The 19710-nt window shown below is 42.9% G+C and overlaps 1 long non-coding RNA gene and 1 pseudogene across 1 annotated transcript in view; one reads left to right on the top strand and one right to left on the bottom strand.

The window, feature by feature from the left end:
- The first annotated feature begins 114 nt into the window (after nt 1-114).
- The window catches only part of LOC125406903 (uncharacterized), a 43175-nt gene continuing 23579 nt past the window's right edge, over nt 115-19710 (top strand). The window contains exons 1-2 of the long non-coding RNA XR_015737446.1: nt 115-219; nt 863-1019. This is a non-coding gene — a long non-coding RNA (uncharacterized LOC125406903). The remainder of the gene's footprint in view (nt 220-862; nt 1020-19710) is intronic.
- LOC125406847 (STAM-binding protein pseudogene) lies at nt 6798-7505 on the bottom strand (annotated as a pseudogene).

Below are 19710 nucleotides of genomic sequence, written 5' to 3'. Positions count from 1 at the left end.
CCGGGCTCTCCGCGCGCTCGCCGCCGGCCGCCGAGTGGGGCGACGCCAAGGGGCGGGCGCGGCGCGGCCTGGCCTGTGATTGGTCCCACTCGCCTCGGGGGCGGGGTCAGGAGGAGCGGCACGAGCGGGCAGCGAAGGGGCGGGAGCGGGGAACTTTCTAGAGAAGCGGTTAAACGGGTTGGAGCTCTTGGGCTGAGGGCACCCGAGGGGTTTTTTTTGGTAAGATTTGTTTTTCTGGTTGATGGCTCTTAGGGGCGGCCTTCTCTCCCACTCCAGGGCTCTCCTTTCTCGGATTTTGATGATCACACCCGTCCCCGCGTACTCCCTCCCCACCCCCACCACGCCGGCGTCTAGCCGATTTTTCCAGATCCTTCTCCATCCTCAGGACGCCCAAGCCCTGGCCTGCCTGGTGGCCCGCCCTGTTCACTCAGACCCACAGCGCAGTAGCTGGATCCGGGCAGCCAGATGTGAAGTGGCATGGGTCCGCCTCCCGAGATTAGACTTAAGACACCCGTGGCGTGGCCTTGGGGTCATGGGCGTGGGCACCTAAGCAATGTGGAGAATAGAGGCCGTGGGAGTGAAAGCGTAGGCTCAGGAAGGAACAGCTTCAGCCCTGGTGCACAAACTGTGGGACTCGACTTTGTCTTCCCTGCAGCCTGGTAGGCCCACCGAATGAGTTGCTTTCCAAAATTCTGTGAGGAGGAGATCTTGTGAGGGATGACACCCCCCCCCCCCCCCCCCGAGCCAAAGATTTGTAAGTGGGGTTTGTGTATCATACCAGCCTTTTTTTGTTAGTACTGGAGCACAAAATGGTTTCAGCTCACGAGTGGAAAAAAAAAAACCCTTTCCCTTTTTACTAAAGGTGGACGGAAAGCTCAACCGCTGCTCCTAAGCGATGCCTGTGGAGCTCCAAGTCTGTGTGGTTAAAACCGAAATAGTGCTGGCTTGATCAGAAGATCTGCCTGGAGAGGTCCTGAATCTGCCCAGCACTATAGTACACGGTTAATACATAGTGCCTGGTGAGTGCTACCAGATACCTATTGGCTTTGTGAATTTTCATTCCAAAGTAATGAACTTTTTGTCTGTGTGCTGACCTGATGTTGTTCTGTGATCCGACTTAAGTAGGCAATAGGCTATTAGACCGGGCTGGCAAGATGGCTCAGTGGGTGGAGGTGCTTGCTATGTGCCTGCAGACCTGGGTTTGATTCCTAACACCCACAACGTTGGGAGCACGGACTCTTTCCTATAAAGCCGTCTTCTGACATCCACCCGTGAGCCCCATCATCCCTCCCAAATTAGTGTAATAAAATAAAATAAAAAAAAAACAACCCAGAAAACCCTTACTATATCACTGTTAGATAATTCGTTGTAGTCCCTTCTGACGGAACCTCCAGCAATTTACAGTTTTATGAGTTTAACCAAAATCTAAGACTTCTTGGGTTACGAGAGACATCATCATAGAATATGGAAGCAGAGTAGCTACTTCTCCCGCAGTGAAGGCTCTTGTACAGCACTGGCTTGCACATGGCCGTTCTCTCTGGTGGGCCTTTGGGTATTATCTTGTACAGCAAGTTGTGATAGAAAAGGTTTTACCGTAGTAAGCTTGTATATTTTCCTTGCGAATGGCATTGTAGGCTTAACACCTTTATTTATTTATTTTTATCTATCTATCTATCTATCTATCTATCTATCTATCTATCTATCTATCTATCTATCTATCTATTTGAGACAGGGTTCCTCTGTAGCTTTAGAACCTGACCTGGAACTAGTTCTTGTAGACCAGGCTGGCCACGAACTCAAGGATATCCTCCTGCCTCTGCTTCCCGAGTGCTGGAATTAAAGGCGTGCTCACCACCGCCCGGCTTGGCCTAATGCCTTTGAGTTCATGCAGCATCAACATTGCCTGCACACTGTTTGAACAGGCATCTTAATGCAGTGGACAAAGGACGTGGTTAGCAATAAAGAGTTTGGTCGCCCAGGTACAGCTGGGTAAATTGAGGCAGGTTGCCTCGTTTGTAAGCCTCCATTTCTTGTTGTGAGCTCTGTAAATAGGGTGACTTGATGGTTACAAAAGACGGAATGCCTCTGTGTTTCCTGTCGGTGCTGGCTCCGGTGTTGAGTGAATAAGTGATGGTTATCATTGTGATGGATGTGATGTGTGTGGGATGGAGGTGAGCACAGTGCTAAGCCAGAGGGTAAAGTGTGGAGACGCGAGGACAGGCCTCCAGTGAGAGGGCCGCCCCCTATGTGACCTAGCAGCCGATGAGAGGCTGGCACACAGGCACTGAGGTCTTGAGTCCCATGGCAGGGTCATGTGCTTCTGGAGTTTTTCCTTATTGTGTATGTCACTTCTTTTCTTTAAAATCTTTAAACTTAATTTTTTAAGTTTATTTTACACGTGAGGGTGTTTTTCCTGTGTGTGTGTGTACGCGCACGTGCGTGCCGGTAGAGACCAAAAGAAGGCTCTAGCTCCCCCAGGCTGGTCTGAGCTGTCATGTAAGTGCTGGGAAGTGAATCCAGGTCCTCTGGAGGAATAGCTGGCCTAAGGTCAAATGTGTACTCTTCCTAGGAAGAAGGTGTTTTCTCCTTCCTTCTCTTCACCCTTTTTTTCCCTGGCTCATTTAAGTAGTATTCCCAATGTGTGAGCCTGCATCCACATGTGTGTAGGTATTTTCTTCTATCCCTTTCCACCATAAAAATTTTTTACTAGTATGTATGTGTGGTGTGTGTGTGTGTTTCAGTATGTATGTCCTAGAGCACATGTGTGGAGGTCAGAAGACAGTTCCCACCTTCCACCCTTACATGGAGTCCAGGGATTGAACTTAGGTCATGAGGTTTGCACCAAAAAGTGCTTTTAGTGGATGAGCTCTCAGCAGTTCATCCACTCTTTTTTTTTTTTTTAATTTCTTTTTTTCTTCAAGACAGTATTTCTCTAAATAGTCATGGCAGCCCTGGAGCTCACTGTATACACCAGGATAGCCTTGAACTCACTGAGATCTACTTGCCTCTGTGTCCTGAGTGCTGGGATTAAAAGTGTGCACCTGGTTCTCTCAGTCCAAGCACCTTGTGAGACAGTATCTCACCGAACTCAGCACTCACTGATTGGCTGCCCAAGAGCTCTGGGATTCTCCTGTTTCTTCTCAAACAGGAAGTTTCTCTCCATTTAAAGAACAGGTCTCTCTTCTTTTGCTCAACCCTGTTTTCTCTATAGGATTTTATCTCGATATCTCTCGTAGAGAACGACACTTTTTCAATGTCTTCCATTGAAACTGTAATTTTGTATTTTTGAAGAATGACAACACGGAAGAGAGAAACCTTTAAGAACAAAAGAAAAGGATTCTTGAAAGAAACAGAAGTGGAAGCTAGAAAACATGGAACAGATTTTCCCAGAATGAAAACAAAAATTCAAGATGCTAAAGATGATGGAAAAACTCTTAAAAGAAGAAAACGAAATGAAAATGCAAACAGGAGTCAGGTGGGAGACTCCACCTGTCTGCCCCTGGGCTTGTAGCACTGAAGGTTTTGTGGATTTTCCAGGTTGGAAGTCTCGCTTGCCTTTTGGGTTTCCAGTCAGCATACAAAGTAATGGGCTTCATTATGGCCGTTCATATACAGAGGTCACTCTCTTTTGTTCTTATCTCCAACTGCTCTTGCCTCTCTCCCCATTCTCTGTCCTCTTCCTTTTCCCAAATGGTTTCCCTTTCTGCTCTCTTCTCCTGTATGCACATGTTTATACATTTAGGTCCCCCACACCAGAGAAGACGTAGTATTTGTTCAAGTCTGGCTTATTTTGCTTAGCATAGTGTTTAGTTTTGTCACTCTTCCTGTATGGCCGAGCAGCAGCCCAGCATGAGCATGTCACATTTAGAAGCATGCTGTTGCTGGAGCCGTTGACTGCTCCCCAGTTTAGGGGCTGTGAAAAGTGCAGTAGTGGGTGGAAGCCTCACACCCTGCCTTAGGTTCGACACCAGGTCTTTTGCTGCTGCTTTAAAAGTCTTCAAAGCCTTTCTGTTGCTACTGGTACATAAAATGCATTTTATGTGTTGGAGAGATGTTTCCGCTCTTAAAGGCTAGGCTCATAACCAAAATATCAGACTGCATTTTACTTGTTTTATGTGAAATTTTCATAACAGAACTTACTGTATAACCATTATCACAATTTTTATGTTTTGGAAGTGAGATCTCACCATGTATCCCAGAGTGGCCTCAAGCTTAAAAATCCTTATGTCTCTGTCTTCCAAATGCTTGACTTAAAGGTCTGTGCTACTATGCCTGGCCATTTTTTTTAAACCATTCCCAAGTGAATAGTACAACCACACCAACCACACCTTTGTTTGTTTTGTTTTTTTTTTTAAGAATTTTCTGTAGCACAGACTTGCCTTGAAATTTCTAAACATGGCCAAGGGTGACCTTGAACTTCTGATTCCCCTGCTTCTTCCTCCTAACTTCTGGGATTACAGGTGTGTACCACCATACCTGGCTTCTTATTGTTTTGCCATAGGGTCTTGTTGGTCTCAAACTCATAATCCCCCCCCCCTTGTTCCCTGAATATTATAAGCTCCCATGACCACAGTTCTGTTTTAAGTAAGAGTTTTTGGTAATTTGCTGTCTCTGTTGTATGTACAGCATCCAGGCTTTAGCAAAGGACATGGACTGAGTTAGACTCTCAGTCCATTTTGTTTAGCTCTACCATATTTTCAGTGAAAGGAAGGAGGGATGTTGCAGGTGCTGGGAACAACAGAGAGCCATCCCATGATGTACCTGAGCATCTGTGCACATCAGAGGACAAGACTTAGGTGAATAAATTGCTGTAGGAGTTGAAGGGGAGAGTCATGAGGCGGCGTCTGGTAGATCCTGGGAACGGAGAAGCTGGCCTCCGAGGCACGCAGGTTGTATCATCCCCTTTACTGAATTCCCTGTGTAAGAGGTGCAACATTCCAAGATGGATACTGGGCTGTCTCTGTATTTGTCTTGGTCACTCAGTTGCGTAGGAGCTTTCACTACCTCTGTGCCCTTGGTTCCTGTTAGATCTCCAATCTGGGACAAAGGACTAGCTGAGATTCCTGTTAACATGTCAGAGCAGACACTGGCGGCCAAGTTCTCCCAGCATTCCTCAATCCCTGCCTGTTAGGGGGTCCTGGTTGCCATACCCTGACCACCACCCTGAACTCTCCAGCCCAGCTACTGGGCTAGGCGTCTTTCCTCCTAATTCCTCTGGCTCCTAAATAACTTGCCATTTTTAGCAGCATATGTCTCTTGGCCAGTCTCTTGACCCAGGCTGCCCTTTTTGGTCAGAGGCTTCTCTTTTGATCTCCCTCCTCTGTCCTCACTGGGCTGGCTCAGTCTGTCCTTTCTCTCTACCTGCTTTCTCCTATCTATCTATAGTAAACCATCAACCCCTTAGGAGCAGCCATGTCCTCCTTTTATTTCTTTTTTCATTCAGTTCACAAATATTGCCTCCAGTTCCAAACTGCTATCGCCTGTGTTAGGTGTTAGGCAAGTTTCCAGACAATTAGATCTGCTTCTTCTTAAACAGTAGGAGGTTCATGAGACCACATGACTTGCTGAAGGTAGGTAGATCCTAATTGGTACCTGGATTTCTGTCAAAAGCTAAAAACCCCCAGAACACCAGAGACACGCTATCCTACCAGAAGGGGCTGAGTTTAAATAGAAAAGAGCTAGTGGTTAAGTTTAGGGTCTTAACATATAAGTGCCAATCACAGTGAACTGTGTCTGCCTTCTTAAAGCAGTGGAGATGTAACAGTGATGGCAGGGTACAGGAAGGAACACGGGATGATCCACTGTCTGCTGTTTAGTGGGGCAGGGTCTTCCTTCAACGACAGAGCCAACTGACACCCTAAACCCAGGAACAGTGAACTGACAAAACTGAGCCACCAACTAGTCATCCCAACTTGTCTCCAACAGTTTCCCCAGTAACTATACCACAAGCCAAGGGAGAGCTCAAGCATTTCTAAATGGCTTTCAGATTGCTACACAGATGCTGTCTGTTATTTAGTCCAACGGTGGATAATGTGCAAGCTGGAGGGTAGAGGAGGTGGGGAAGAGTTGATTCGAGAAGAACAGAGAACTGTTCTCTAGTCTACCTAATTTTTGAGTTAGTTGCTTAGTGTGATAGGTTTCTCCTTTCATGTTTGTCTTAAAAATATATTCAATGATTTGTTTTCAAACAAATAAAAAGAAATCAGTCTTTTTTCCCCCCATTGACCCTTTTCTGTCTTCTCTGAAAAAGTTTCCAAATCTTTCTGGAAAGCTTAAATCCAAGGGCAATAGTAAACTGATTTGGGTTTGTAGCTCTTAGAGGTTGACACTAGTCTGTGATAGTCCCTTTTAACAGCCACACGCCAACAGTATGCTTTTGGTGTATGAAAGCCTTAAGTGAGCAGGAAGAAGTCTTGTGTCGTCAGTCTGTCGTCAGTTACTTTAGATAGCTTCCTTTGCTTGGTCCTCGGGGAGCAAGCAGACAGAAGCTGGCGATGCTGGCAACATCATCTGATAAAAGCAGTGAGTGTGTAGGTCTACACTGGAAAGGAAGACTGCAAGGGAGTGTAAATCCACCCAAGGATGAGTGCCTGGTTCATCTTGGAGGAAGAAAATGTCTTCTTCATTCCATGTGTTGCAATAATCAGACCCAACATTTGGGTCTGGGATAGTTAACTTGTCTAGTGGTGAACTCATCCCTCATCAGTTTCCCACAGAGTACTCCACATGTTTCTATGTCACGGGCAGTGTTAGCATTGGGGAACTGGGAAACTTGGTATTGCTTCAAGGTACCCTACCTACAATGTCATCCACTGCTGATAATAACATTTATGTTCAGATGTGTCTACCACTGGTGACTTAGCTAGCCTCACAGCTGTGTTACAGTCCGAAGCCTGTGGATAACAGCCAGGTTGTGAATGCTTCTGAGGCTTTTCTAAATCAGGCCCCAGCAGCCCTCTGGCCCTGGCTCTATCTTGCTAAGCTCTTGCACAATTTTTAGTCACTCTTTTTCCGGCTCCTGGTTCTGGATCATCTCCTCAAAGGCATGGAACTGTTTCTGTTCTAACTGGTGCAGCCTTTGCTCTTTCCCCAGCTCTTGCTGGGTGGCCATGCTCTGGGAAAATTCTAACTCTTCCTTCTTTATATTTTTTTACATTCTTGGGTGTGTGTATCCAAACTGCTTCTGGCTCTTCTACCTGGGGAAAAGCAAGTTCTTTCATTTCTTGACTGTATCTTCTCAGGAATGACAGCTGATTTGTAATCCCGATATCTGGGGACTTTGCTCTATGAAGGACTTGATGTACTTGCTATAGAGGATAAAGGCATATTCAATGTTGCTTTCTTCAGAGTAAACGGATGCCATGTAGATGACTTGAACTCCAGAGTGGAAATATTGACTACTGGGTGCAATATTGAATTCTTCTGAATTTTACTGCATTCTCAAGCTGGGGAAAGATCTTAACCCTATCTTTGGGTGGAAGGGTGATATTTCCATGGTCAGGCATCAGGACCAAAAGCTTTGGAGTCACAGACTACAACTATATCAGAAGAGTGTGTTGTTTCGAGCTCCATGTTTGAAGACAGGTATGGTATCTCCTGACACGGGTAGTGTCAGTCACAGATATAAACCATGCAGTAATATGGTTTGTCTGGGTTGCTGAAGCTACAAAGCATGTGTGTTTAATATGAGAAACTGGTCACTGGTCACTTGGGATGATCCAAATTTGTTTATGGATAACTACATGGAAACTCCAAAGCTCTAACAGATGCTGATGGGTTTGGAGGGAGAATTATGTCATAAAGTAGGCAGTAGCCAGTAGAAAGGTCAAATTCCTAGCCAGAAAATGGGACTGGGAGAAGAAAATGGCAGACGAGCTGTAGCTATCCTGAATGGCTGAGCCTAGCAGGTGAAAGCCTGCGAGACAGGTATATGACAGTCCCTCTTTCCTCCCTTTTTAGATTAGGGAGATCATCTCAGTGTTTTTTATGTGTTCCTTAACAAACTTACTTTTAATTTGCAGGTTATATTTTCATGTGGTTCCCTACACGGGACAGATCTTGGTCTTAAGGAGCAAGACAGCCCTGGGAACAAAGTGCCAAGTGTGGGGTGAGGTACTAAGGGAGTAGGCCCTTCAGGAGACTGATGTCTTGAGGAGAGATGGGAAAGGAGGTACTTGAACTGAGTCTTGGAAGATGATAGGTGTTTCCTAGTGCACAAAGCTAGGAAGAGCATCCAAGGCAGGCAGAGCACAGCACTACAACGTGCTTGACTATTTAAAGAAATAGGAAGTTTGTCCTGCACCAGAGTTCTTCACTTTATCCCAAAGTTCTCGTCTTTGAAGTAGACTAGTCTATAATTTCAGTATCAAAGTCTTTTATCTCTTGAAGTCTGAAACTTGGGAAGGGTTCTACAGCCTTCCTTGCACTTTCTGAATGGATTTGAGGCCCACTCCACAGAAGGGAATCCACATCTATACTACAAACCTAATCAAAAGCCCAAGCTGGAGGAGGTCATAGACATGAGTTGGGGGAGTTTCTTTTGATATTTCAATATGATGTGCTCATCAAATGCTTTTCATGTGCTTGTGTTCATGCCCATAGATCCATGCTGCTGTTTGCTTTTGTCAGAGAAGCACCTCTTTGCTCTGGGCAGCAGCAGTTAGTGAAGAAAGAGGCTCATGCATAACTGGTCAAGAATCAGAGACTCTTTGGGATGCTCAGCCCTAAATGGGACATCTGTATCACCCCCTCCAAGGCTCAGGGAACATTGCGGAAGAGGGGCCGGAAAGAATGTAAGAGCCAGAGGAAGGGGTAGAGTGATGTGGAGTACTGTTTTCCAGTCATGGTGTGGCTGTTGTCCTTTCTGCCTTCCAGCAGCTCTGATTACCTACACAAAACCTGCAGAAGATTTCACCCACCAACATTCTGTCATGGAGCAGGGAGCATCTGATGAGGTCCTGGTGGTCCCTGAGGACTTATAGGCAGTTAAGGGTTGCTAGGGGGAGAGTCTCAAAAGACACCACCCTTCCCTGAGGATTTGTAGGCAATTAATGGTACGTGGGGGGAGTTAGAGACACTTTCTCTAGTGGTAAGCTGTCCTGCTCCTGTAATAACCCTAACTGAGCAAATTGATTCACCAAGGGGAAAAGAGAAGGAGGGCTAGTTGAAAAGAAGAGGATCAACAGGAGTGAAAGGGTTCATGGGTGTGAATTTGGTCAAAGTATATTATATACATGAATGAAAACGTCCAAGTGAAACCCACTGTTTTGTTATTGACATGTTAATAAAAGCAAAACTTAAAATAACAATCAAACAAACAACTTGACCTCTTAAGAGAATGCCCATTTGGGGCATAATCCTTTCAACGTTGGAGGAGTCTGTTAAAATAGGACATGTTGACTAGCGATATAGTTCAGTGAGAAAATGTTTATCTAACATGGACAAAGCCCTGGGGTCAATCCTCAGAACTGCTAAATAACTGCAAATGGCAGTTCTGGTAACATGTTTCATCTCGACTGTGAAATGTAGAGCAAAGTCCTTGAAGAACATAAGGACTGTCTACTATATTGTGGAAGCCCAAAAATGTGAGCCGATTTCCACCTTGTCCAAAGGTCAGAGAGTTGGACCTTACCTATTCCTTCAAGGTTATTGTCTGTTTCTACCTCAAACAAAGGTCCCACCTAGATTTAGACCAGAGAGTTTTGCTCTCTCAAGGTTATTGTCAACAGGTATTGACAATAATATACAGACTCCCTTAATATCCTGCTCCTTTAAGGAGATAACGATGGATTCCACCCAGGGAGTGATTTGCCTATGGAATGTTATGGTCTAGGGTATGAGCATGACTTGTTTTGTTTTAGCAACAGAATGTTTCAATGGATGTAGCCTGCAACCTTCAACTGGTCTATTCATTCCCTGTAATATGTTAATGCATTTTTGATCTTACTCTTACCTCTTAGGGTCGGATATTTTAATCAATTGGAAATTAAACGAGGACAGTTTTAGTAGTCACTGGAACTTCCTCCCAGTACTATTCTGTGTTTCTGTTTTATTATTTTTACATGTGTCTTTGTATTCTTTACTTATATTTCTAATCCCCACATCCCTTCCCTGGCAAATAGTATTTTTGTTGAGGCTGGTCCCTGACACTACACCATCTGGATGTTACTTTTTTGATAGATCTCCTTCTTTTTTAATCTTCATTCACATAGGTGTATATGTATGCATTCACACATAGAGATGTATGTGTAGTGTACATATATTCTGGCTCTGTGACTATATATATATACACATATATCCACATGGGGTTAATATGTATAAAGTTATATACATCTCTTATAGTTTTATTTTTTAAATGCATTTTTTAAATTTTTACCTTTAGTTTTTTTTTTGTTTGTTTTTCGAGACAGGGTTTCTCTGTGTAGCTCTGGCTGTCCTGGAACTCACTCTATTGTAGTAAAACGCCACTCTGTAGAAGGAGCGGCAGGCTGCATTCTGCCGCCTGTATCCCCGGCTAGTTTACACCTGAAATAATTACACCGAAACTGTATTCTTTTAAACACTGCCTGGCCCATTAGTTCTAGCCTCTTATTGGCTAACTCTCACATCTTGACTCAGCCCATTTCTAATAATCTGTCACCATGGGGTGGTGGCCTATTGGGAAAGATTCAGCATGTCTGACCTTGCAGCTTCATGGCGGGAGCTCTCTGCCTCTGCTTCTTTCTCCCAGCATCCTGTTCTGTCTACTCTGCCTATCTAAGCTGCTGTCCTATCAAAAAACAAGGCAGTTTCTTTATTTGGCCAATGAAAGCAACAGAAATACAGAAGACCCACTTACATCACACTATAGATCAGGCTGGCCTTGAATTCATAGAGATTTGCCTATAACTACCTCCTGAGTGGTGGGATTAAAGGTGTGCGCTATCGACACCTGGCTTATTTTTACTGTCTAAAATAAATGTTTATGAGTGTTTTGCCTCTATGAGTGTGTCTGTACCATATGTGTGCAGTGCCTGCAGAAGCCAGAAGAGGGCATTACAGACCCTAGAATTGAAGTAAATGGTTGTGAGTCATATATGGGTGCTGAGAATCAATTCCAGTCCTCTCTTAGAGCAGATGGTGCTCTTCACCACCAAGCCAGAATCTCTATAGCCCTGTATGTGCTCTTTATTAACACACAATTATGAAATTAACTTGAAATAAGTTAACCAACTCAATGTTTTTCTAAATGAAAAATAAGAATTACATCACAAGTCTGAAATCCAAAGGAACAATCATGGCACAACCAACTCTGGTAGGTATCACTCCAGACTCAGAAGAAAGTTCTGTGGCCTGAGCTTGGGGGGTCAAAGGTGAGTTCTCTTTAAATGAAATCATCCACTGAGTCCCAAACTGTTAAGAGAGCCTTTCATCATCATCAGACCCAGGATAGGGCTCTTAGCTTTCTTCGAATGCTGGTGCTTGGCTTCCTCTTGCCTCTCTTAGACTTCAGTCATTTGTGAATGTGGTAGTTTAAATGAGATGTCCATTAGAGTCTTGACATTTGCTACTTGTTCCACAGCTGGTGGCACTGCTTTGGTAGGTTTAGGTGTAGCCTTATTGGAGGAAGTGTGTCACTGGGAGTGGGCTTTCAGAGCTTAAGGCCTGGCCCTACATCCACTTTACTTTCTGCTTTGTGCTTATGATTCAAGGTATAAGCCTTCAGCTTCTTGCTCTTGCCACCATGCCTTACTTAGCTCAGCCATGATGGACTCTAACCCTTTGGAACTGTAAACCCAAATAGACTTCCTTCCATAAGATGCCTTGATCATGGTGCGTATCACAGCAGTAGTAAATAATTAGGATAATGTGGTAATGAGTTGGTAACTTTTTTATCTTTGGTGATGGTGTGCTCATGTTTTTGTGATTCTGCTTTATTTGATGTTTGGTGAGGTATCTTCAAAGTTAAGAACAGAATTGTAAATGTGAATTCCTGGGGCCTTACAAATGTAGCACTAGGATTTTATATTATCAAAATTTTTTGAAATTTGTTTTTATTTTATGTGTCTGAATGTTGCATGTATGTGTATAAATATACCAATTTTTGTGCAGTGCTAAGGAAGCCAGAAAAGGGATTGAATTCCCTTGGGATTAGTTACAGGGGGTTGTGAACTGCCATGTGGGTGCTGGGAATTGAACCAGGTCCTCTGGAAGAGCATCAAGTGGACTCTTAGCCACTGGACCATTTCTCTAGCTCATATTATCAAACATTTCTTGAGCTTCTGCTACTGTCTTTCCTCAGAAACATTTTAGTACTAACTGGTCTGTCACTGGGGTTTTGGGGTCTTTTAGTGGTCACCAGACAATACCAAGGTCCCCTTTTAGGGTTCTTAGTCTCATTAATAAAATATTTTTAAGAGTGGACTTGAATGGAAACTTAGGACAATTTTATTAGAGTTTGGAAGAAAACTCTCCCAGGGCAGGCAAGCTCTAGCCACAGTTGCTGCTCTGAGGATGAGGTAGAGGAGAGAAGGAAAACCCATGCCATGTAAGCCAGCATGGTGGTCAGACGTGTGGCAGAGATGTAGTCACATGGTGGAAGGGAGTAGAGCAAGGAAACCTGTGCTGTTAGGAAACCATGCTTAGAAAAAGAGATAGAAGATAAGGAAAAGTTACACGTTCTGAATAATTCAGAAAAGTGGGCAGGCAGACTTACCCCTCTACATGCCTGCAGTTTGTGAGTGTCTGATGCCTCCCCCACCATAGTAATCTGTGTCTGTGTGAGAGTATGTGTATAGGTTACATGCCATAGCACACGTGTAGAAGTCAGAGAATAAGTCACAGGAGACAGTTTTCTTCTACCATGTGGGTTCTGGGGATTGAACTCAGGTCAACATAGGCTTAAAAGCAAATGTCTTTCCTTCTTAGCCAACTTGTTTGTTTTCAGATGATCCCATGTAGTCTAGGTTGGACTGTACCTTGCTATTTAGCAAAAGATGACTATTCTTCTGATTCTTCTGCCTCCACCCTTCGTGTGCTGGGATTAGAGGATAAACTAACACACCCAGTTATGTGGGACTGGAGACTGAACCCAGGGCTCTGTGCATGCCATGCCAGTATTCTACCAACTGACTTGCATCTCCAGCCTTTTTTTACTCTTTAAAAACATGATGTAGCAGCAGTATTCTTTCATGTTATTAAATATTATTTTACAAATTTTTTTGGCTACACAGTTTCTTATATATCTGTACTATAGTTAAGCATTTATGTATTGTTAAAAGTATTTTGAACTTTTTTCTAAATTCAAATTCCTCAATAAGCACTGATGCATGTAAATTCTGTTTGTTTCTTATGGTTAAACATAAATTTTTTTAAAAGTTATTTTATCAAGTACTTAAATTTTTTTTTACTGTTTTAAAATTTTATGTATGTTAGTGTTTTTCCTGTGTACCACACGTGCACTTCCTGAAGAAAGCATCAGAGCCCCTGGAAGCGAAGTTACTGATGGTTGGTAGTTTGAATGAGAATGGCCCCCATAGGCTCAAATGATTGAATACTTGGTTCTCAGTCAGTAGAACTGTTTGGGAAGGATTGGAAGTGTGTGTATGGCCTTGTTGGAGCTGTGTCACTGAGGTGGGCTTTGGGATTTCAAAAGTCCCTGCCAGGCCCAGTCTTGTTCGTTATCTGCAACCTGTGGATCAGGTGTAAGTGCTGAGCTCTAGTGCCGGTGCCAGCACCATGCCTGACTGTAGGAGGAGGCTGCTCACTTGTTTCCCAGCTGCCCAGACTCCCAAAATAATCACACAGAAATCTGTATTAATACAAATTGGCCAATTAATACTGTTTGGCCAATAGCTTAAGTGTATTTCTGGCTAACTCTTATATCATAAATTAACCCATTTCTATTATTTTATATATTACCACGAGACTCGTGGCCTACTGGCAAGGCTCTGACTAGTGGCTCCATGGCTCCTCTCTGTCTCCACCTACTCTCTCTATATCTCTTCCAGCCTGGCTATATTCTGTTAAGCCATTGGCCGAAAGCAGCTTTTTTATTAACCAATGGCAATAAAACATTCACAGCATACATCACCTGCTTGCCTACCACCATGCTTCCTACCATGATGATCATGAACTGACTCCCTGAAACTGTAAGAGACCCCCCCCCCAGTGAAATGCTTTCTTCTATAAGTTGCATTGGCCATGGTGTCTCCTGACAGCAATAGAACAATAAGACTGTTATCAACTGCCATGTAGATTCTGGGAACTGGGGTCCTGTGCAAGAGCATTAAGTGTGCTTAACCTTCAAGCCATCTCTAGCCCATCAAATAGTTTTTGATAAATACAATTGCAAGAGGACCTTGTATGGAGTCACGATGAGTTAAAATTCTTGTGTTCAACTAGTAACTACCAGATTAGGTTCAGGTTTGTGCCTCACAACCCTTGTTGCTAGACTGTGGTTAACAATCCTTACTTGTTGTAAATGTGGAGCTGTGGGCCACTTCCCGCCCGGCTCCCGGCCATCTAGCTAGTTTATACCCTGAAATAACAATGCACAAATTGTATTCATTTAAACACTGCTTGGCCCATTAGTTCTAGCCTCTTATTGGCTAACTCTCACATCTTGAGTCAACCCATTTTTAATAATCTGTATGTCACCACGAGCTCGTGGCTTACTGGAAAGATTCAGCATGTCTGATCTGGCAGCTTCATGGTGGGCGGCTCTCTGTCTCTGCCTCCTTTCTCCCAGCATTCTGTTCTGTCTACTCCGCCTATCTAAACTGCTGTCCTATCAAAAGGCCAAGGGAAATTCTCTGTGGCAAGCCACCCATAAACAGCAAAAAGCTGTGTTAAACTATATTTGTGTCTAGAATTTCTTTTTAAGCTCTCTTAGGTTTTATGTGGAGTTAGTTACCACGTTGGAGCACCACTCTGTTGTAAAGAGAGCGGCTTTTTTTTTTATTTGTTCCTGGAGACATTTCCTCTGTGTCATGTGCCCATTCACTATGATTGAGAACAAAAACAAGGGTTGGGGGAGTCAGGCCTAGAGTCTAGATGAGTCCGAACATTATGAGGAGTGGATAAAGTGAGTGAATCCTGACTGAATGTTATTGACAAAAGCACAGCCATGTCAAGTACCCCAATGCCTCAGACACCTGGAAATGGCAAAGCCTTCCCTGGGTGAGGCTCAGGAATGGCAAAACCTTTCTCTGGTTTACAAGTTTCTAGGGTGTTGTGTAGTTGGTACCCTTCATCAGCAAGCACAACCTGCCTGTTCCCAGCTTTTCTGTGTATGTGTCTGTCATTTCTTTATTCTTTATAAATAAATTTATATATATAAATTTATATATTTATAAATAAATATAATATATATAAATTTATATTGTTATAAAATTCTTTATAAATAAATATTCTGTCATTTCTTTATTTTATGTGTTGCCTGCCTCTGCCTCCCAAGTGCTGGGATCAAAAGTGTGCACCCCCACTGTCCGGCTAGTTCCATTTTTCAACAGGTAGTTATCCAGTCTTATCAGCATTGTTGGTTGAAGGTTCTGTCTTTTCTCCAATGTGTATTGTTGGCCTCTTTGCCAATGTTTAGGTGGCTATAGGAGTGCAGGCTTACTTATGGGTGTTTAATTCTATCTTATTGATCAACGTGTCTACTTTTATGCCATTGTACCGTGCTGTGCTTATTATTATAGCTCTGTGGTATAGCTTGAAGTTTTGGATAGTAATACCTCTAGTAGGTTTTTTTGTTTGTTTTGTTTTGTTTTGTTTTTTTCTCTGTGTAACTTTGGTGCCTGTCCTAGATCTACTGGAACTAGCTTTTGTAGACCAGGCTGGCCTCTGCTTCCCTAGTGCTGGGATTCAAGGCATGCACCACCACTGCCTAGCACCTCTGGTAGTTTTTAAAATTTTAATTGTTCAGGATTGCTTTGGCTATCCTGTGTGTTTTGTGTTTCTGTATGAAATTTAAGAATATCTTTTTCAATTGCTGTGAAGAACTATGTTGGAATTTTGATGGTGACTGTGTTGCAATTTATAATAAAATAGTTCCACAGTAGCCCAGAATGGAGTATAATAAAAAGCAGTGATCAGCAGTCTTCTCCATAAGTGGGGTATTGGAACCAAATTCAGCAGCCAAAGGACCCACACATGGTTTTCGTCTGCATTTATGGTACATGAGACCATGCCCAAAGTGGGCTGGTATCTTAAGGCTATTGACTGCAGTTACCACAGCATGCCTGCAATAAGTCTAGATGGCTTTTGGCAGTACAACCATTTTCACAATATTATTCTTGCCAAACCACAAGCAAGGTTGTTTCATCTTCTGGTATCATTTTCAATTCTTTTCTTCAATGTCTTTTTTTTTTTTTGAGACAGGGTTTCTCTGTAACAGTCCTAGCTGTCCTGAAACTAACTCTTGTAGACCATTCTGGCCTGGCCTTCAACTCACAGAGATCTGCTAGTCTCTGCCTCCTGCATGCTGGGATTAAAGGTGTGTGCCACCACCGCCCTGCTTCTTCAAAGTCTTAAAATTTTCACTGTACAAGTCTTTCACTTCTTTGGTTAGAGTTACCCCAAGATATTTTATTTTTGAGGCCACTGTGAACAGTGTTGGTTCTCTGGTTTCTTTTTCAGTGTGTTAGTTGTTTGCCTGTAGGAAGACCACTGATCTTTGTGTGTTAATTTTTGTATCCTGCTACGTTGCTAAGTGGGTATTACCTGTAGGAGATTTCTGATGTAGTCTTTAGGGTCTTAAGTGTAGAACCATGTGCAAATAAGGATACATTGACTTCTCTTTTTGCTATTTGTATCATTGTCATCTCCTTCACTTGAGCTATGGCTTCAGTCACTGAACATGAGCGGACATTCTTGTTCCTGACTTTAGTGGAAGTGCCTTGAGTTTGTCTCCATTTAGCATGATTTTGGATACAAGCTCACTATATATTGCCTTTATTATGTTGAGATATGTTCCCAATATTCTTCGATCCTCTAAAACTTTTATGATGGGATGTTTTCAAAGGCCTTTTCTGCTTTAGGTCATTAGACTTGTGAAGGTTGAAGAATTGGAGTTGACTGTGTGATTCCTTTCTGTCCCATCCACTTCTCTCTCCCCACCCTTTTTCTTTCTGGATTGAAAAAGTGTCTCACTGTGTAACCCTGCTGACATAGACCCTGCTTTTGCAGTCCAGAGTGATCTCAAGTTGATGATCTTACTGCCTCATCAGTTTTCTGAGTGCTAGTGTGCTTTTCCTTTCAATATTAAAATGTTTTACTTAGTTTTTTTTTTACATTTATCCACATCCCCTATGTGTATGAGTGTCTATCTGACTTTATGTCTGTCTGTAGTAGCACATGTCACAGTAAACATTCAGGAGTTGCCTCTCTCTTTCCACCATATCAGTAGGTCCTAGAGATAAATAAAATAGCATAATTTTCTATAATTTATCTACATTTATATGATGAAAGATTACATGATCTTTGTAAAATTAGATAAATAAAATATATTTAAATACATAAATATATGTAAAATGCCAATTAATTATAGACTTATTTTTTATTAATTTTTCACTAATTTTGATTTATGAGCTACAAAGCGTGTGTACAGTATATAGTGAGCAAATCAGGGTAGTTATATTCTACCTCCTTAAACATTAAAAATTTTCATTGAGCCGGATGCTGGTGGTGCACGCCTTTAATCCCAGCACTCAGGAGGCAGAGGCATGTGGATCTCTGTGAGTTCGAGGCCAGACTGGTGTGCAAAAGCTAGTACCTGGACAGACTCCAAGGTTGCAGAGAAACCCTGTCTCGAAGAAGCAAAAAAACCATTTTTTTTAATTGAAATAATGATACATATTTTGGGGTGTGGTATGACATTTTAGTACATTTTGTATATAATAAATGCTGACCAAATCCCAGTAACTAGCATTTCCACCCCCTTATCAATACTCTGTGTTTGGAGACTTTGCGATCCTTTTTTAGTTTTCCATACACTGTATAATAGGTAATTCTGAGCCACAGTTACCCGCTGTGCTGTGGAATATGTTCCTTTAGTGTGGTAGGAGACCCATTTTCTGCCCTCCGGAGTAGTCAGTGTATAGAATGTCCTGACACTAGGTCTTGTCCTCTCTAGTAAGTTTCTATTAAAATATTACTTATTTAACCTATTTGTGTGTGTCCTCTGCAAGAGCAGTTTGTGCTCCTAACTGCTGAGCAATCTCTCTGCCCCACCAAATTTATTTCTTAGTTATTGAAAGCAAACTGTGTGCGGAGTACTTTCTGACTCGTGGAACACTGCCGCGAATAAAGCCAGTGCTGTTGCTTTTGTGCAGCTTACACTCTGATGGGAAAGGACGAACATGACCTAAGTGACTACATGCATCTTAGAGACACCACAGAGAGAAAAGTGAGGGCCTGGGGGTAGTAGAGGAGGGGTAAGGAAACTACGCTATACTAGTGATCAGAGAATGCGTCTCCAATCCAGACTCTGGGAAGTGAGTTCATGAATTCTAGGTTATCTCAGAGAAGAACACTTGACAAATTCAAAAGTCAGAGGATCACCAGGGTGGCATGGAGTAGACAAAAGGAAGAAAAGAGATGGGATCAGAGACAGTTTTGATAGCCAATCTTGATTGTCACCTTGCTATCATTCTGAAGCAGTAAAGAGACGACAGCAAGCCCTTGTTTACTTCTGTCCCATATTTGACACAGCGATGAAGAGAGTAGTAACACGGAGCATTGGTACTGAGGATGGGACCGTTCCCATGGCAAACAGATGGTTTGATTCTCAGGTCTGTGGGACTAGTTTTCAGGAAGAATGCAGAATACTTTGGAGCTGAGGCTAGAGAAATTCTAGGATGCTGCCAGCAGAGCTTAATGGGCCATTCTGGTGAGCACTTGGAAAACCAAATTGCCAGCAGAAATGTGGACAGTGGCAGCCTGGCTCATGCTCTTTCAGGGGCCACTAAGAACTCTATTGAGTGGTTTTGAATACCTTTAATCCCTGCACTAAGGGGGCAGAGGCGGGCAGACCTCTGAGTTGAAGCCATATCTACGTAGTGAGTTCCAAGCCAATGAGGGCTATGTAGTGAGACCCCCATCTCAAAACAAAATAAAACAGCACACAAATGATGGGGAGGATGTGAAGAAAAGGGAACCCTTATGTACTGCTGAAGGAAGAGCTATCATGGAAATCAGCTTCAGTGTCTCACAGCAAAATAGATCCACAGGCTGACCCAGCTGTGCTACTCTTGACCCTAAGTCAAGACAACACAGAGATATTTGCGCATTAAGTGTTTATTGTAGCATCTTTCACAACAGTTAAGCTATGGAAACAACCTTGATATCCACTGATGGAGGATAATTAAAGAAAATGGGGCCTATGTGCATAGTGGAGTTTTATTCAGTCAAAAAGAAGAGTGGGTTATGTCGGTTCCTGGTGGAAATAGTCATACTAAGTGCATAAAGTTAGACTCAGACAAAAGCTCAGGTTTTCTGTTCTTGATGGATCCTAGGTTTTATATAGATACATAATAAAATTATGTATGCATATACATATATGACATGAAAATAGGAGAAAAGCTGAACCAAGGGAACTAATGGGAGAGAGCAGAGGGTAGAAGAGACTGGCTGAGATCATGTATGTTATTTACTTGTTGGAAAATGCTCTTTCATGATCTAGTAGTATGTATAATGAATATGTGGCAACAACAACAAACAACAAAATGT

This window comes from Myodes glareolus, chromosome 3, assembly GCF_982192425.1.
Source record: "Myodes glareolus chromosome 3, mMyoGla1.1, whole genome shotgun sequence".
NCBI classification, from domain to species: domain Eukaryota; kingdom Metazoa; phylum Chordata; class Mammalia; order Rodentia; family Cricetidae; genus Myodes; species Myodes glareolus.
This window is presented reverse-complemented; position numbering and strand designations above follow the sequence as displayed.